Source organism: Trachypithecus francoisi, unplaced genomic scaffold (genome assembly GCF_009764315.1).
Source record: "Trachypithecus francoisi isolate TF-2019V2 unplaced genomic scaffold, Tfra_2.0 Contig00549, whole genome shotgun sequence".
Classification (NCBI taxonomy): domain Eukaryota; kingdom Metazoa; phylum Chordata; class Mammalia; order Primates; family Cercopithecidae; genus Trachypithecus; species Trachypithecus francoisi.
The window spans coordinates 72,462-92,419 of NW_022680718.1; positions in this window are offsets into that span (position 1 = coordinate 72,462).

Below are 19,958 nucleotides of genomic sequence, written 5' to 3' on the forward strand. Positions count from 1 at the left end.
GTCTTGCTCTGTTGCTCAGGCTGGAGAGCAGTGGCACAGTCACCACTCACTGCAACCTCCACCTTCTGGGCTCAAGCCATCCTCCCACCTCTCAGCCTCCCAAGTAGCTGAGATTGCAAGTGCGCACCACCACACCTGGCTAGTTTTTTATTTTTTTATAGTGCTGGGGTTTTAATATGTTGCCCAGACTGACTTCGAACTCCTGGGCTTAAGCAATCCGCCTGCCTCGGCCTCCAAAAGTGCAGAGATTACAGGCATGAGCCGCCGTGCCTGGCCAAGATACCAAAATCTTTATTTAAGATGTTTAATTGAGTTGCTTTTCTTTATTGTTATTCTTCTTTTATTTTAGTTTTTTATTTTTTATTTTTTATTTTATTTTATTTTTTTTTGAGACAGAGTCTCGCTCTGCCGCCCAGGCTGGAGTGCAGTGGCCGGGTCTCAGCTCACTGCAAGCTCCGCCTCCTGGGTTTACGCCATTCTCTTGCCTCAGCCTCCCAAGCAGCTGGGACTACAGGCGCCCGCCGTGTCGCCCGGCTAGTTTTTTGTATTTTTTAGTAGAGACGGGGTTTCACCATGTTAGCCAGGATGGTCTCGATCTCCTGACCTCGTAATCCGCCCGTCTCGGCCTCCCAAAGTGCTGGGATTACAGGCTTGAGCCACCGCGCCCGGCCTATTTTAGTTTTTTAGAGTCTCGCCCTTTCACCCACGCTGGAGTGCAGTGGCATGATCTTGGCTTGCTGCAGCCTGTCATTCCCCTTGACCCTGGGCTCAAGGTGATCCTCCCAACTACTTGGGAACACAGGTGCATGCCACCATGTCTGGCTGATTTTTGTATTTTTAATAGACATGGGGTTTCACTATGTTGCCCAGGCTGATCTAGAATTTCTGAGCTCAAGCAATCTGCCTGCCTTGGCCTCCCAAAGTGCTGGGATTACAGGCAGGAGCCACCATGCCTGGCCAATTTCTTATTATTGGGTAGTAAGAGTTCTTTATATATTTTGGATATAAGTGCTTTGTTAGGCTGTGTGATGTTCGTGTATTTTCTCCCCATCTGTGCCTTGCGTTTCATTCTCTTAGCAGTGTCTTTGTCCCAGAGCATAAGTTTTAAATTTTGATGAAGTCTGATTTACCACATTTTTTGTTTTACACATTTGGTGTTCATCTAAAAACTCTGCCTAACCCAGAGCTTGCCAGACTTCTTCTGTAAAAGGTCAGATAGTTTTTGATTCTTTTGATTATTACAAAAACAGGTAGTGGATTGGCCATGGTTTGCTGATTCCTGGCTTGAATAACCCAAGTTCACAAAGATTTTCCTCTTTGATTTTGTTGTGGTGGTGGTTGTTTCATACCTTTTTTTTTTTTCACTGTTTCCTTAAGGTGAAGTGTATATATTTATAAGAGTACATGTAATATTTTGATAGATTCATGCAATGTGTAATGATCAAATCAGGTTAATTAGGCTATCCATCATCTCAGATATTTATCCTTTTTTTTTTTGTATTGGGAACATAACAAATGTTCTAGCTATTTTAAAATATACACTTGGCCGGGCGCAGTGGCTCAAGCCTGTAATCCCAGCACTTTGGGAGGCCGAGACGGGCGGATCACGAGGTCAGGAGATCGAGACCATCCTGGCTAACACGGTGAAACCCCGTCTGTACTAAAAAAATACAAAAAATTAGCCGGGCGTGGTGGCAGGCACCTGTAGTCCCAGCTACTCGGGAGGCTGAGGCAGGAGAATGGCGGGAACCCGGGTGGTGGAGCTTGCAGTGAGCTGAGATCCGGCCACTGCACTCCAGCCTGGGCGGTAGAGCGAGACTTCATCTCAAAAAAAAAAAAAAAAAAAAAATATATATATATATACACACTTAAGTTATTGCTGAACATAGTCACCCTACTGTGCAAACAAAAACTAAAACTTATTCCTTCTACCTGACTGAGTTTTTATGCCCATGCATCAACTTGTCTTCATCTCTACCCGCTTCCCAGCCTCTGGTAACCATCATTCTACTGCCTATCTTCATGAGATCAACTTCTTAATATCTCATATATGAATGAGAATATGTGATACTTGTCTATCTGTCCTTGGCCTGTTTCACTTAACATAATGTCCTCCAATTCTATCCGTGTTGCTGCACACAGGTTTTATTTTCCAAACCTCAAACTTTATAGATTTCACTTTTTAAATGGCTGAATAATATCCTATTGTGCATATATACATCATTTTCTTTGATTTTTCTTTCTTTCTCTTTAAATAGAGACGAGTTCTCACTATATTGCCCAGGCTGGTCTTGAACTTTTGGGCCTAAGCAATCCTCCTGCCTTGGCCTCTCAAAGTGCTGGGATTCCAGGCTAAACCACTGTGCTCCTTTATGCTTTTTTTTTTTTTTTTTAAAGACAAAATCTTGCTCTGTTGCCCAGGCTGGAGTGCAGTGGTGCAATCTTGGCTCACTGCAGCCTCCACCTCCCAGGTTGAAATTATTCTCGTGCCTCAGCCTCCCGAGTAGCTGGGATTACAGGTGCCCACCACCACACCTAGCTAAATTTTGTACTTTTAGTGGAGACGGGGTTTCACCATGTTGGCGAGGCTGGTCTCGAATTCCTGACCTCAGGTGATTGACCTGCTTCGGCCTCCCAAAGTGCTGGGATTACAGGCATGAGGCACTGCACCCAGCCACTTTGTGCACTTTTAAAAACATATCTTAGAATTTGTGATATATGTTTTATTTTCATTTTCATTTGGGTCACAATATTGTCAAATTTCTGTTATGACTTACTCTTTGACCCATGATTTGTTTTAAAACATATTGTTTAATTTTCAAACATTTAGGGATTTCCCAGACATCTTTGTTGTTGGTTTCTGATTTAATTCCATTATGGTTAGAGAACATACTTGGTATGATGAATTAAAAAAAAAAATTTAGAGGTTTGTGTATGGCCTGAAACATGGTTTGTTTAGGTGAATGTTCAGTTTGTAATAGGAAAGATGTATTCTGCTGCCGTTAGGTAAAGTGTTTCATAAATAATAATTAGGTCAAGTTGGTTGATCGTGTTAAGGTCTTCTCTGTCCTTGCTGATTTCCTGTCTGCTTGTTCTAGTGATTACTGAGAAAGGAGTGTCGAAGTCTACAACGATTGTTACGGGTTTGTTCTCTTTCTCCTTGAAATTCTGTTTATGTGTCCTATATTTTGAGGCCCTGTTATTAGATGCAGGAACATTTAAAGTTTTGTCCTCTTGATTATTTGACCCCTTTATCATTCTGAAATAACCTTTATTTCTGGTAATAATCATTATATTAAAAACCATTATTTGGGCAGGCATGGTGGCTCACGCCTGTAATCCCAGCACTTTGGGAGGCCGAGGCAGGTGGATCACCTGAGGTTAGGAGTTCGAGTCCAGACTGAACAACATGGTGAAACTCCGTCTCTACTAAAAAGAGAAAAATAGCCTGGCGTGGTGGCGCACATCTGTAGTCCCAGCTACTCAGAAGGTTGAGGCAAGAGAATCACTTGAATCCAGGAGTTGGATATTGCAGTGAGCTGAGATCATGCCACTGCACCCCAGCCTGGGAAACAGAGCAAGACTCAATCTCAGAATAAATAAATAAATAAAATGAATAAATAAACAAAAAAGAACAGGCCAGGTGCAGTGGCTCACGCCTATAATCCCAGCATTTTGGGAGGCTGAGGTGGGCAAGTGGCTTGAGCCCAGGAATTCAAGACCGGCCTGGGCAACATGGAGAAACCCCATCTCTATTTTTACAAATTAAAAAATAAATGAATATCATGATATATAGATTAAGAGCAAAAGGGTAAAGATATGTCATTTTAACACTAGTCAAAAACAGTATTATTAATATAAAACACTAATTTTATATTAGTATTAAATGGTTTTTTAAATTTAATTAATTAATTACTTTTTTTTTTGAGACAGAGTCTCACTCTGTCGCCCAGGCTGGAGTGCAGTGGTGCGATCTCGGCTCACTGCAGGCCCCGCCTCCCAGGTTCCCGCCATTCTCCTGCCTCAGCCTCCCAAGTAGTTGGGACTATAGGCGCCCGCCACCATGCCCGGCTAATTTTTTTGTATTTTTAGTAGAGACGGGGTTTCACCGTGTTAGCCAGGATGGTCTCGATCTCCTGACCTCGTGATCTGCCCACCTCGGCCTCCCAAAGTGCTTGGATTACAGGCATAAGCCACCACACCTGGCCTATTTTTTTAATTTTTTATTTTTTTTGAGACGGAGTCTTGCTCTGTTACCAAGGTTAGAGTGCGGTGGCACAATCTCCCCTCACTGCGACCTCTGCCTCCGGGCTTCAAGCAGTTCTCCTGCCTCAGCCTCCCAGGTAGTTGGGATTACAGGCGCCTGCCACCACGCCTGGCTTATTTTTGTATTTTTAGTAGAGATGGGGTTTCACCATCTTAGCCAGGCTGATCTCGAACTCCTGACCTCAGGTGATTTATCCGCCTTGGCCTTCCAAAGGCCATATCATTCTATTTTCAAATGGTTTCTTGTTTTTTTGGTTTTCTTTTAAATGTAAACTGACAGCGTCTTTTAATTAATGTGTTTTGAACCATTTATATTTAATATGATTGATAATGATTGGATCTAGGTTTCCTATTTTATTGTTTGTTTTCTGATTATCTCTTTTTTGGGGGGCTTCTTCTGTTTCTTTTTTCTGCCTACTTTTGGATTGATTGAATATTTTTCAGTGTTATGTTTTATCAATTGGCTTTTGGTCATGTCTGTGCTATGTTTTTGCTGTAGGAATTACAAAATATATACCTAACCTGCCTACTTAGAGTTAGCATTTTACCTCTAAATAAACCATAAAAGTATTGCAATCCATATAGGTTTCTTTATTCTAGCCCCCCTCCCTTGTAATTGTATATATTTGTGTGTGTATGTGTATATATATCTGTATACACTTTCAATGTATGTAGATATATAGATATGTATTTATACTTTCAATGTATGTTATATCTACATGCATACATTGTATATATATGTAGACATATATCTACATTGAAATACATATATCTACATACATATACAATGCCTATATGATACCTTTGGCCACTACATCCTTCCTAAATTTCCTGTTGCCACTCATGACCCAGTTTCCTTGAACAGTTATTCCTCCTTCAAACATCCCTCTTCCATATGATAGTCCTCAGCATTTAGTTTCCCCAACTTTCCGCTGATTATCAGTTGACTCAGTTACCACCAAAATATCAATGACTTCTAGATCCATTTTCCTACCTAGACCTCTCTTCTAAACTCCAGTTATGTATTTCCAATTGCCTATGCTGTCCCTGATAAACTCCACATTGTAGGAAATAAAAAGGAGTTACAAAAGTTTAGGTTCAAAGCAAAATTTAAAAACTTATAAATGAGACAAAGATTTAGTGATGATAAAGGCTATGGTCCACAATGAAGATATAAAAGTAATAAACCTTTCTATAAAACGTGTATGTGATAGAGCAGGTCCCCAACTTTAAGCCTTTCAGCGATTCAAGTAACTGCAGAATATCTTTAAAGTACTGAGAGAAATGTCCATCCAGAATTCTATATCCAGCATAAATACCCTTCAACAATTAAGGCAAAAAGAAAAAAGAGACATTTCAGATGAAGATCTAAGAGAATGTGTTGACAGAAGTTCTGCTCTAAAATAAATGTATAAGAAGGTCTTTAGGCCAAAGGAAAATTATACCAGTGGTAATACTAGAACTTCAGAGATAAAGAAAAAGCAGCAGAAGTGGTATCTGGGAAAATTTAAAAACACAAACGGTTGTTTCTTCTCTTAAGCTCTTTAAAATATGTATAGTGGTTGAAGGAAAAAGGTAAAACACTGGTAAGACTTTCAATGTATGTGTATATATCTGTATATATATACACACACACACGTATATCTATATACATGTAGAGGTAATAATGGTAGCTGTTTTATGGAGCTGATCTGAGGATAAAATGAGATAATGTGCTTTAAAGTGCTTAGCACAATGTCTGGCAAATAGAAAGCACTGTATAGGCCAGGCATGGTGGCTCACGCCTGTAATCCCAGCACTTTGAGAGGCCTGGGCGGGTGAATCACTTGAGGTCAGGAATTTGAGACCAGCCTGGCCAACATAGTGAGACTCCATCTCTACTAAAAATATAAAAATTAGCCAGGTGTGGTGGTGGGCTCCTGTAATCCCAGCTACTTGGGAGTGAGGCAGGCAAGTGGCTTGAACCTGGGAGGTGGAGGTTGCAGTGAGCCAAGATTGTGCCACTGCACTCCAGCCTGGGTGACAGAGTGAGACTCGGTCCCAGAAAAAAAGAAAGCACCTATAAAAGCGAGCTGGTGATTTTTACATTATTACTGACACAGGAGATAGGGATTGGGGGCAAATGGAATGTACTCGAAGAGCATAGCCTTGTTCATTAATAACGTTAATACTAGACTGGGACACTATTCTACATCAGAAGGTGAATCCTTGTTACATTTGACAAATACGTTTCATCATTTTAAAAAGCTTTAAATGCGTCATAGATTATTTCTTCTTGATATGCCATTCATGGTTTATAGATATGTAATAGCAGATTAAATAATTAGATTTTATTAGTTCTAGAGTATTAACTTCTGCTGAAAATGAACTTCCCCCTTCTCTATACCAATACTGAGTGAGGCCTCTTTTTCTCAGATACCAATTAGAAATAAGGGGACAATGGGCCTGGGTGTGGTGGCTCACGCCTGTAATCCCAGCACGTTGGGAGGCTGAGGCAGGCGGATCACGAGGTCAGGAGATCGAGACCATCCTGGCTAATACAGTGAAACCCCGTCTCCACTAAAAATACAAAAAATTAGCTGGGCGTGGTGACAGGCACCTGTAGTCCTAGCCACTCCGGAGGCTGAGGCAGGAGAATGGCGTGAACCTGGGAGGCGGAGCTTGCAGTGGTCCGAGATTGCGCTACTGCACTGCAGCCTGGGCGACAGAGCGAGACTCTGTCTCAAAAAAAAAAAAAAAAAAAAAGAAAGAAATAAGGGAATAAGGGGACAGTGTTACATTTTTTCCTTCTAGAAAAACACATTATATGGAGAATTGTCTTTTGAAGTCTAGAAGTCTGAAAACATTGTAAACATTTTTTTTAGAATTAATACAATAAATGTATTGGTCAACTCTGAAAAATCTACAATGGTTTCTGAGATTTAATTTTGGCATGACTTTACCCCTGCATCTCTGCCCTCAGCAGGTAGTTTTGTTTATGGGTGTCATTGGTTGAACACATATTGTTTTAGTTGCTACAATAAATAAAACATGATCTGTGCTCTAAAGGAGTCAACAAATGAGCCAGGGGGGCATGAGTAATTGCCTGTAATATAATCGTGCTCACGCTGTCATGGAGGACCGTACAGAGTGTCAGAAGCACAGTGCCAGGAGGCACAGCAAACGGTAGTAGAGGTGACATTTGAGCCCGGCCTTGAAAACTGTCTACGATTTCTCAGAATTTCAGCAAAGTAAGGTAATTTCTGTCTAAAATATACAGGCAAACTTTTTATTAAAAATATGAGAAATTTATTAAATAAGATTATGACCACAGTGCAGATTTTAAAACCGAGGCATGATGAGTACCGTTGACCAGTTCATCCAAACAGTTCAGAGAAGAGAACATCCGTGTAGATCCTTCTTGTGTTGCAGAATACAAAGGAGCAGAAAATTTTGCCTCAGTAACTGCCAGGTCATTCTAATTAAAGTTCCTGTACATTGTAATATAATTCCTCCATTAAGGTAATAACAGATCTGGTGGTCCAGAGTCTGTGTCATTCAGTCAAGAAAGTCACTCCCTTAACCTAGACTCTGCTGGAAATTCATTGACAAATTTTGTTCTTCGTTTCTCCATTTGTCTTCAGAATTCATGCAGGCCACTTGACTTCGTTAGCATTTTCTTTTGTAGGCACATATTAATGTCTTTGGTTAAACTTCGGCTTCCTTTTGCATCAATCCTGCTGTATTCATGCCTCCTGAGGCATCTTTTTGCTTCCCTTGCATGAGTTTCCAAAACCCTACTTTCTGCTTGGTAAGGGGAGTATCCATTTTCTTTAAAGCAGTGGTTTTCAAACTTGCCTGCACATCAGAATTATTTGGGGAGAAGGATAAAAATACAGATTACTGAGATTCACCTGGGATTCTGTAAATTTGGGTTGCATTTGAGATTACTTTGAACAATTTACCAGATGATTTTTGCTTCTCCTCCACTTCAGTTTTAGGAAGGACTGTTTCAAGGCAGCTTTTCAAACTTTAATGACCATATAAATCACCTGAAGATTGTGAGAAACTGCAGATCCTCATTTAGTAGCCCTGGGTTCAGGCCTGAGATTCTGAATTTCTCTCAAATGTGATAATAACAAATCCCTTGTTGAGTTGCAAGGTTGTTTTTTGGTTTTTTTCCTTTTTTTCCAATATCTTCATGATATTCAGTGAGTAGCAAAGTTTGAAGGTAACTTCTGGAATTTCATTGAATGTATATGAATTTTTACTCATCCGGGTCTTAGGGGAAATAACCTATCAGGTTATAGGGAGATGTTTCTTAAAATAGGGTTCCCCAAACAGCACAACCTGGGAATTGTTAGAAATGCAAGTTATTGGCTGGGCACAGTGGCTCACACCTATAATCCCAGCACTTTGGGAGGCTGAGGCGGGTGGATCACCGGTGGTGAGGAGTTTGAGACCAGCCTGGCTAACATGGTGAGACCCCATCTCTACTAAAAATACAAAAAAAAATTAGCCGGGCATGGTGGTGGTACTGTAAAAACTTTTTTAGAGACAGAGTATCCCTGTGTTGCCCAGGCTGGTCTCTAAATCCTGACCTCAAGCAATCCTCCTGCCTCAGCCTCTTAAGTAGCTAGGTACAAGCCACCATGCCCAGCTACATTTACTTATTTTTGAGACGGAGTCTCTGTGGCCTAGGCTGGAGTGCAGTGGCGCGATCTTGGTTCACTGCACTCTCCACCTCCCGGATTCAAGCTGTTCTCCTACCTCAGCCTCCTGAGTAGCTGGGACTACAGCCATGCACCACCATGCCTGGCTAATTTTTGTGTTTTAGTAGAGATGGAGTTTCACCATGTTGGCCAGACTGGTCTCAAACTCCTGACCTCAAATTATCCACCCGCCTTGACCTCCCAAAGTGCTGAGACTACAGGTATGAGCCTGCACGCCCAGCCATATATTTACCTTTATGTGAATGTAAAATGTGTGGGTGTGACCAACTCTTCTGCCGGCTGTTATATAAACATGCTCATCATGCTCATCATCAGTCACAAACTGCCTATTTGGAACTCCCTTCAGTTCTCAGAGGATGGGAACATTCTTGAAGCAGCCTTGTAGAAACCCTATTCCATATTAACATGCCAACCAATTTTACTTTCCCAGAGCCACAGAATGATATCTCACTGTATGCCTCAGTTCAGTCACCTTCCATTTTCAAGGACCACCTGAATTCCTGATTGGCTACTTGATCTGACTGCTTCCTGCTAATCTTGCTGCCTATTCTTGTCTATATTCCATTCCTCACTGAATTAACCTTGATCAAATCTGAGAACTCTGCTTAGTAATGACTACAGGTATACTATACCCACTTCTGTAGCTTGTTCAACACCCTCTTCAATCCTGGTTCCACTTCCTGTGACTGAAATGATTACCTGTGAGATATTATTTAACTTTTGGACTATGATCTGTTTCTAACCTGTGACCATTTCACATAGCCACTCAAATATTATAAAGGTGCGGTAAAGATGATGAAACAGTCACTTGGTATCATTTTGTAAGTAATGAGTTCTTAGTGCTCTTTGGACATTGAGACCATTTCATAAGCTTTAGGTTTTGAGAATTTCACAGCATAAAGCTCATCGCTGATGCAGTAATGAAGGAAATGTTCTACAAGTCAAGATTGTTGAGAGGAGAGGGCATTCATATTAGATTTATTTACTTAACTGAACTCAGAGCCTTGGGTTACTACTTGACCCCCCACTGTTATCTAGTTTAAGTATCCTCTTCTTTTTCTTTTTTGTTTTTTTGAGATGGAGTTTCACTCTTGTTCCCCAGGCTGGAGTGCAACGTCCTGGTCTCCGCTCACTGCAATCTCTGCCTCCTGGATTCTCCTGTCTCAACCTCCCAAGTAGCTGGGATTACAGGCACCCACCACCATGCCCGACTAGTTTTTGTATTTTTAGTAGAGACAGGGTTTCACCGTACTGGTCAGGCTGGTCTTGAACTCCCGATCTCAGGCAGTCCGCCTGCCTCAGCCTCCCAAAGTGCTGGGATTACAGGCGTGAGCCACCACGCCTGGCCTCAAGTGTTCTTTTCTACTTTAGCACATACACCTAGTTCCTGTCTTTTTTGCTTTTTATAAATATAGAAAAGAGAATAATGTTTTAAAAATCAAGGAAATGCCTAAGACACCTGAGAGGGTTTTTTGTTTTTGTTTTTGTTTAAGTGAATTGAAGGGAAATGGTTGCCAGCAAGAACTGTGGCAACGTTATCCAGGGTGACAACTGTCTGTAGCACCCAGGGTCTCAGAGTTTTTCTGAAGTTTCCTAGTTGTCCTGAAAGTCTCCACTGTTACTCATGATACAGGCTGGTCTCCCCGGTAGCACTCAACATTGAAAAATTAGTCTTCATTGCCAGGCGCGGTGGCTCACGCCTGTAATCCCAGCAGTTTGGGAGGCTGAGGCGGGTGGATCCCGAGGTTGGGAGATTGAGACCATCCTGGCTAACATGGTGAAACCCCGTCTCTACTAAAAATACAAAAAATTAGCCAGGCGTGGTGGCGGGCGCCTGTAATCCCAGCTACTCAGGAGGCTGAGGCAGGAGAATGGCATGAACCCGGGAGGTGGAGCTTGCAGTGAGCAGATATCACGCCACTGCACTCCAGCCTGGACGACAGAGTGAGACTCGTCTCAAAAAAAAAAAAAAAAAAAAATTTAGTCTTCATTTCTCCTTCCCAACAAGCATTTCTCTTTCTCTTCAGTTGGAAAAAGTAATTTCATTTTTTACTTGCTCATTGTTTTATTCACTCACTGAATCAACAGATCATCCATCCTGTATTATATGCCAAGAACTGTGCTTGGCCCTGGGAATGATAAAAGAATAAGATATGGTTTCCTCTGGCACTTTTGGAGCTTAGAAACCAGTGACAGAGGCCGGGCGCGGTGGCTCAAGCCTGTAATCCCAGCACTTTGGGAGGCCGAGACGGGTGGATCACGAGGTCAGGAGATCGAGACCATCCTGGCTAACACGGTGAAACCCCGTCTCTACTAAAAAATACAAAAAACTAGCTAGGCGAGGTGGCAGGCGCCTGTAGTCCCAGCTACTCGGGAGGCTGAGGCAGGAGAATGGCCTAAACCCGGGAGGCGGAGCTTGCAGTGAGCTGAGATCCAGCCACTGCACTCCAGCCTGGGCGATAGAGCGAGACTCCGTCTAAAAAAAAAAAAAAAGAAACCAGTGACAGAGGAAGGTACATAAACAAATCAACTTTACTGTAAAGTTAATTCTTATTAATTTCTAATACAATAAATTTGACTTTGTATCATTTGAATTTCATGAATATAATAATATACTACACTTAACAATGAAATAGACATATAAGAAATAACTGGTGATGTAAGAAATTCACAGAAATGTGTAAAATATTTTAAGAATTAATACTCAGTAGATATTTGCATTCTCAAGCTTATAAATGCAGATGAACCTCTAGTTGTTTTAGTTGCTAGTAAAATGTATAGAGGTGTGTGTATTTCCTCTTTAAACAGGTGTTAGTGACTTGGGGCGGGGGTTGGGTGGGTTCATATCTATTCTTCAGGTCGTGTTCTCAAGAAGGAGCTACTGAATGGGAAGACAGAAACAATTTCTTTTCTTTGCACAGTTGGTATTGATAAATCTCAGGGGTATCCAAAATAAAATCTCTGGCAGGCTGTGATATTTATGGGGCTATCTCTTGCGACTTTAGGTTCATCTTGGCACCAGACATAAGGCAGTTCCACATTAGGCCCTTGCCTTAAACAGCTCCTGATGGCAAGAACTGGTGAATTACTCCTTTGGTTTCAATGGATGGTCAGAAAGGATGATCAGGATAAACTTTGTAGATTTTCTCTCACTAATCATGCTCTCTTTTCAACATTGAAATTCTAGACTTTAGACAGAAGTATTGAACTGAGTTATAGGGAGATGTGAGAGGCCTCCTGCCATTGAGGATAAGTGGACATGTCCAAATTGGCCTGCTACCTAAAATTAATAACCTCAATCACTTGGATGGTGCTATCCATAATTTTCTCTGCTGTTTGTGTGGCATATAATAAAACATTGTTGTATCTAGCAATTCATTTGCAAATCTTACTTGATTTTGAAGCCATAGGATACCTCAACTGTCAGCTTGAATGACTGGAGTTTAGTTTTTATTTCTCAGAATAAAACAGTTTGAAGCCTAATTAATATCCTCGGAAGGAACTTACAGTAAATCTCCTAACAGCTTCAGTTTTCTGACCTTGAAGAAAGGGAAAATGAAGAGACCATGGTGCCACTTCCAAAGCAAAGCCTGAAGTTCTGTGCTTTAGAGGTGGTGTTGCCATCCTATGATTGCAGGATTCTGGCATTGGCTTGGTGGGGGACCCTGTGGATAAGGTGGAAGAAAGGTCTGTTTTCACTGGGGGTGGAGGAGGGTAAGGAGTTGAAGTGGGAAGGATCTCTTTTTCTTGCTTTCTAAAACTCGTCTTTTCAGACACGTATCAAACCCTTCCCTCTCTGAGCTACTGAAGTCCTGGGCAGAGTTTTTCTGCCTTAAAATATAGATTTTTACCCTAGGCAATACCTGACAGAACCTTTAAATAAATAAATAAATAAATTTATTTATTTAGAGACAGAGTCTTGCTCTTTCACCAGGCTGGAGTGCAGTGGTGTGATCTTGGGTCATTGCAACCTCCACCTCCCGGGTTCAAGCCATTCTCCGGCCTCAACCTCCCGAGTAACTGGGATTACAGGTGCCCAACACCACACCCAGCTAATTCTTACATTTTTAGTAGAGATGGGGTTTCACCATGTTGGACAGGATGGTCTCGATCTCCTGACCTCGTGATCTGCCTGCCTTGGCCTCCCAAAGTGCTGGGATTACAGATGTGAGCCACCGTGCCCGGCTAGAACCTTTAAATTTAAAATTGTATAGTGTACTTCCTGCCAAGAAGCTTAGGAGAAAGAAGGAACTAATGTTTTTCCAGTTTTTGGTTAAGAACTTGCTTTGTACTAAAATAGTCCTTCAAACATGTATCTCTTACAGCCTTAGTTATCCCAACAAAATTATCTAAAGATTTATTTATCTATTTATTATTATTTTTTAGAGACAGGGTCTGGCTCTGTTGCCCAGGCTAGAGTGCAGTAGCATGATCATAGCTCACCGTAACCTCAAACTCCTGGGCTCAAGGGATCCTCCCACCTCAGCCTCCTGTGTAGCCAGGACTGCAGGCATGCACCACCACATGTGGCTAATTATCTTTTCTAGAGATGGGGTCTTGCTGTGTTGTCCTGCCTGGGCTCAACCTCCTGGCCTCAAGCGATCCTCTTGCTTCGGGATCCCAAGGTGCTGGAATTATAGGCATGAGCCACCCACCATGCCAAGTCATCATCTAAAGATTTACAGAGCCTCACCCTGTTGCCCAGGCTGGAGTGCAGTGGCTGGAGTGACCTCAGCTCACTTGCAACTTCCATCTCCCAGGTTCAAGTGATTCTCCTGCCTGAGACTCCTGGGTAGCTGGGAGTATAGGCACATGCCACCATGCCTGGCTAATTTTTGTATTTTTGGTAGAGATGAGGTTTCACTGTGTTGGTCAGGCTGGTCTCAAACTCCTGACCTCATGATCCACCCACCTCGGCCTCTGTAAGTGGTGGGATTATGGGTGTGAGCGACCGCGCCTGGCCCATTCAGTCTTTTTTTTGCTCATAGAAGGGCTTCAGCAGAAAAAGAGTCTACTAGAGATACCTAGAAAGGGTACCCAATTGATACTGACGTTGAGATTTTTTTCTAGTATTCATGACCCCCAGGCTTAGGGTTTGAAGTCAGAGGCAGGGCTGTAGGCTTTCCTGGATGATGCCCAGGGAGGAGCCAGATTGTCTGTACCAAACCTTTTTTGTTTTTTTGAGATGGAGTTTCGCTGTGTCGCCCAGGCTGCAGTGCACTGGTGTGATTTCAGCTCACTGCAACCTCCACCTCCCAGGTTCAAGCAGTTCACCTGCCTCCTGCCCACCACCACACCCAGCCAATTTTTTTTTTAGTTTTTAAAAAAATGTTTAGTAGAGACAGGGTTTCACCATGTTGCCCAGGCTGGTCTCAAACTCCTGTCCTCAAGTGATCTGCCCATCTTGGCCTCTCAAAGTACTGGGATTACATATGTGAGCCACTGCGCCCGGTCTCTTTTTGAGAATAGTCTTACTTGGTCGCCCAGGCTGGTGTGCAGTGGAATGATCGCAGCTCACTGCAACCTCCGTCTCCCGGTTCAAGCTATTCTTGTGCCTCAGACTCCCAAGTAGCTGGGATTACAGGTGCATGGCACCACACTCAGCTAATTTTTGTATTTTTAGTAGAGATGGGGTTTCACCACATTGGCCAGGCTGTTCTTGAACCCCTGGCCTCCACCTGCCTTGGCCTTCTAAAGTGCTGGGATTACAGGCATGGGCCACCATGTTCAGCCAATAAAACTTTTTTTGGTGAGTGATCATTCCATCCCTTGATTCATAGGAGGGTAGGGTCTGTAGGAGTATAGCCTTAACTGATGAATTTGAAATCTCTGGGTGACGTGAGACATGTGCCAGGTTCTTGGCTTGTATCTGCCTCTAGTACTTCAGGAACTTCCCAACTAGATGGAGGCAGTAAAAATGGGCCCTGCCAGGGTGTACCTGTAACAGAGCCGTTCAACCATACCCTTGTGCTGTCTGCCTTTAATCAAGAAGATTATGAGCTAAGAATGTGGATGCATTTTTATTTTTTAAACATGTAGCAATTATCACTCAGCCATCTTAAATCCATTTGTTTTGGTTGGATTTAAGACCAACCAAAACAAATTCAAGACCAATTTGTTTTGGTTGGATTTATGAAAGGGAAGATAGTCCAGATTGCTAATCAGAAGGCTTTGTCAGATGCATTCCAGAAACTGTTGATTGTGGTTCTAGGTAAAACTTTCTCAATCATCGTTGAAGTACTTCAGTTTCAATGAGCAAATCAACTCATTTTGAAAAGTTAATTGGATAGGCCGGGCGCGGTGGCTCAAGCCTGTAATCCCAGCACTTTGGGAGGCCGAGACGGGCGGATCACGAGGTCAGGAGATCGAGACCATCCTGGCTAACACGGTGAAACCCCGTCTCTACTAAAAAAAAATACAAAAACTAGCCGGGCGAGGTGGCGGGCGCCTGTAGTCCCAGCTCCTCGGGAGGCTGAGGCAGGAGAATGGCATAAACCCGGGAGGCGGAGCTTGCAGTGAGCTGAGATCCGGCCACTGCACTCCAGTCCGGGCGACAGAGCGAGACTCCGCCTCAAAAAAAAAAAAAAAAAAAGAAAAGTTAATTGGATAAAAATATCGATATCTAAAACACTCTCTAGTATGCTTTCATTTGCTAAATTATTTCACAGCAACAGGCTCAAATTTGTTCTTTGTGACATTTGTAGAAAAAATGACAGCAAGTATTATCCCTAGTTTATAGATGTGAAAGGACTTGCCTCAGTTCATACAGAAAATGTTTGAGGCAGGTCTTCTTTAATTGCATGCCCATCATACAGAATAGTGATTATAAGCCTTGGCCACATGGATTTGAGTCCTAACTCTGTCTCTTAGATTTTTTAATGCAATTTTAGATCTTATGGCCAGAGAGATTTGAAGATATTTAATATCTCTAAGCTGCAGTCTTTGTCTGCAAACTGGGGTTAGTAAGCCAGTCAAGCTTCTGGGGGATATTGTAAGACAAAATGAGATGACAAATGTAAGAACTCAGAACTGTACTTACAACGTAAGCAGATAGAATATGCTGTTATTGTCATTGTTGTTTTCTCTCTGAATAAATAAACTCTCAGCTGAAGAGTTTATTAGATTATGTTTTCCAAATTGAGAATTCTCTTCCCGCTTTCATTTCTGGCACTGACGTATTGGGCAAATATGATTCTTACACAATAATCAACTGCTTTGCTGTGAGTCTTGGGAGTGGTCGTGCTGTTGAATGGCATTGCTTGTATTCCCTGTTCAGTTCTACAGTGGTGCAGATGTCATAGCCTGTGCCCAAAGGAAACATGGTGTTTAGCAAAGAGTCCCTGAACAGAGTTGCTCTTCTGCTTCACAGCCCTGGAGGCTTGGAGACTGAGAGATCCTAATCAAGTTACTACAGACTTTTATTTGCTTGTAAGAGGTGGCCCTCATTGCTCTCAGCTTTCCAACCTGGGTAGCCCTTCTAGTGGAAGTCTTACTTCCTTGGTCATCAACTGTCAAGTCTTTAATAACGAAGCTAGGCCGGGTGCGGTGGCTCAAGCCTGTAATCCCAGCACTTTGGGAGGCCGAGACGGGTGGATCACGAGGTCAGGAGATGGAGACCATCCTGGCTAACACGGTGAAACCCCGTCTCTACTAAAAATAAAAAAAAAAAAACTAGCTGGGCGAGGTGGCGGGCGCCTGTAGTCCCAGCTACTCGGGAGGCTGAGGCAGGAGAATGGCGTAAACCCGGGAGGCGGAGCTTGCAGTGAGCTGAGATCCGGCCACTGCACTCCAGCCTGGGCCACAGAGCGAGACTCCGCCTCAAAAAAAAAAAAAAAAAAAAAAAATAACGAAGCTAAATGTGTGGGTTGTCCCCCTCTCCCTAGTATGCAGAGGTATCCTTTGCACACACTCAAAACTTCTTAGACCAAAAGCCCTTATGGCTGTAGTTTTCCTGGAAGGAAATTGTATTGTCTATAGAGTACATGGGCCATTTTCTTCCTACGAAATGTTCGAATGTTCTCTCTCTCTGAGGGTTTGTTCATGGTATCTGGTGGCATTTAGGTTCTCAGTGAGTAGACACCTAGCTGTGCTTCTAACGTGAAGTGTCTACTAGCCCAGTGGTCTCTATTTTGGATTTGAACTTACTTCAGCCCCCCACCTGATGCCTTACCATTTAATCATATTGTGATTCAACCTTTTTGTTTCCACATTTTTTATTTCTTAGGTTATTATTCCTTAGTTCCTATCTGTAAGATCATCAAGTCCTGTGACCCAAACACAGTTGATATTTCATACATATGTTAAAAATTGAGGTGTGAGACCGGACATGGTGACTCAAGTCACCTGAAATCTCAGCAGTGTGGGAGGCCAAGACAGAAGGATCATTCAAGCCAGGAGTTCAAGACCAGCCTGGAAAACAAAGCGGGATCATCTCTCTAAAAAGAGAATTAGCTGGGCACAGTGGTGTAGTCTCTGATATTCTGGAGGATGAAGCAGGAGGATGACTTGAGCCCAGGAATTCCAGGCTACAATGAGCTATGATAGTGCCACTGTACTCCAGCCTGGGTGACAGAGTGAGACCCTGTCTCCAAAAAAAAAAAAAAAAAAAAAAAGAAAGAAAAAAGAATCGAAGTGCATGGTGAGGAGATGAGGAAACTTCCAGGAAAATGCTCTTATTTTCTGCTTTTAGAAACCAAAAGAATGTCTCATTGTGGGGTACTACCATTATATGCAGGAAGTTTTAGAATGAAAAAGATTCTGAATTGATCCTTGCTAACTTTATTTCAGAAAGTGGTAAAACAGCTGTGGCATACAGACCCAGTGAAGAGACTGTAGATGTCAGATAGGAAGAAGAACTACACAGTTTAATTGAAGTAATGTGGAGATAAAAACTCAGGAGTAACAGGGCTGGGTGCAGTGGCTCATACCTGTAATGCCAGTGCTTTGGGAGGCCGAGGCTGGCGGATCACCTGAGGTCGGGAGTTCAAGACCAGCCTGACCAACATGGAGAAATGGTGGCGCATGCATATAATCCCAGCTACTCAGGAGGCTGAGGCAGGAGAATCTCTTGAACCTGGGAGGCGGAGGTTGCAGTGAGTCGAGATCACGCCATTGCACTCCAGCCTGGGCAACAAGAGTGAAACTCCATCTCAAAAAACAAACAGGCTGGGTGCGGTGGCTCACACCTGTAATCCTGGCACTTTGGGAGGTGGAGGTGGGCGGGTCATGAGGTCAGGAGTTCAAGACCAGCCTGGCCAACATGGTGAAACTGTGTCTCTACTAAAAATACAAAAATTTGCCAGGTGTGGTGGCAGGCGCTTGTAATCCCCGCTACTTGGGAAGCTGAGGCAGGAAAATCGCTTGAACCCAGGAGGCAGAGGTTGCAGTGAGCCGAGATCATTCCACTGCACTCCTGTCTGGGTGACAGAGCAAGACTCCGTTTTGAGGAAAAAAAAAAAAAACAAACATAAAAACAAAAAAAAACATAAAAACAACTCGAGGGTCAGATAACATATCCAGTATAACCGTAATTCAAAATAAGTAGCAGAATTTGGAGGATAATTTGCTTCATTCTCAGGAAAATGTGAAACTCTGAAACTGCTTTTTGAGGTCAGGGTATTTCTGGGGCTTTTCCTAAAGTCTTGACCTTTGGCTCTGACCCTTTATTTGAAGTTTGGAGAGCAGAACTGAGGACTATATTACTACAGTTGTGGACATAGGAGAGGGGTTAGTTTCCCCGCCGCCCCAAGTGTAAGAGATGCTGGGATGCACAGGCCTTTTTAGAACTCCCTTCAAACAGGATCCCAGAGATGTGGGGAGAATGTAAGTGGCCTTAAGACTGATTGTGCTACAGCTTTTGAAAACTATAATGCCTTTCAAATATGGCTTATTACTTGTGAAGGGGTGGCCTGCCCCTCCACACCTGTGGGTGTTTCTCGTTAGGTGGAACGAGAGACTTGAGGAAAAAAATAAGACACAGAGACTATAGAGAAAGAAAAGCAGGGCCCAGGGACCGGCGCTCAGCATACAGAGGACCCACGCCGGCGCTCAGCTTACAGAGGACCCACGCCGGCGCTCAGCATACAGAGGACCCACGCCGGCGCTCAGCTTACAGAGGACCCACGCCGGCACCGGCCTCTGAGTTCCCTTAGTATTTATTGATCATTATCTTTACCATCTTAAAGATAAGGGAGTGGCTGGACAACAGGATCATTGTAGGGAGGAAATCAGCAGTAAGATATATGAACAAAAATCCCTGTAACATGAAAAAGTTTAAAAGAAAATGCTGTGCCTTGAGATGCATATGCAAACTCTCCAGAAACCTTTTAGCAGCATTGCTCCAGCAAGTCCCACCTTATTCCTAAAGGCGGTTTTCTCCTTGCTCAGTAAACAAAGCACACAATCGGGTTTTACACCGAGATGTTCTATTGCCCAGGGACGGGCAGGATTTTTAACCAGCAAGCTGCCTTCAGGCACTTGTTTAACAAAGACACATCCTGCACAGCCCAAAATCCTTTAAACCTTAAGTCACCAAAGCACATGTCTCTTGCAAGGACAAGGTTGGGGGTAGGGTCACAGATTAACAGCATCTCAAATACAGAACAAAATGGAGTCTCTTATGTCTACTTCCTTCTATATAGACACAGTAACCGACTGATCTCTCTTTCTTTTCCCCACAACTGGGATCTCAGTATCTCTCATGTACCTTGGGTGGAATATTTTGCTGAAAATCTTTCTGTCAATCATTTACAATCATGTGCTACAAAGAGAAGGTTAGGTCATCAATAGACCACATATATGATGCTGGTTCTATAAGAGTATAATGGAGCTTTCCCTATACAGGTATACCATTTTTATCCTTTTTTATTTTATTATTATTATTTTTTTTTTTTTTTGAGATGGAGTCTCACTTTCTTGCCCAGGCTGGAGTGCCGTGGCACGATCTCAGCTCACTGCAACCTCCACCTCCTGGGTTCAAAT